The sequence below is a fragment of the Apostichopus japonicus genome, chromosome 14 (genome assembly GCF_037975245.1).
Source record: "Apostichopus japonicus isolate 1M-3 chromosome 14, ASM3797524v1, whole genome shotgun sequence".
Lineage (NCBI taxonomy): Eukaryota > Metazoa > Echinodermata > Holothuroidea > Aspidochirotida > Stichopodidae > Apostichopus > Apostichopus japonicus.
Genome location: NC_092574.1, coordinates 5,601,439 through 5,601,696, shown reverse-complemented (window position 1 = coordinate 5,601,696; position 258 = coordinate 5,601,439).

Below are 258 nucleotides of genomic sequence, written 5' to 3'. Positions count from 1 at the left end.
TGTTTGACCATTTCGGTGCAACATGTTTACGCTATTTTATTTGATTCAGCTCAAGGATAGTAAAACACACTGTGTGGATCTATGGTCATGTGCATTCCTCTCTGGCATAATTTGATAGTTTGATTCTAGTCAAAAACTTTGTAGACATCAAACTCAAAAACCGGTGTGAAGTTAGATACTTATTCCTCGTTCCTCGTTCGACGTTCTCTTTGCACTCTTTGGACCGGGCAAGACGCATTATGGTACCTTTCTACAATG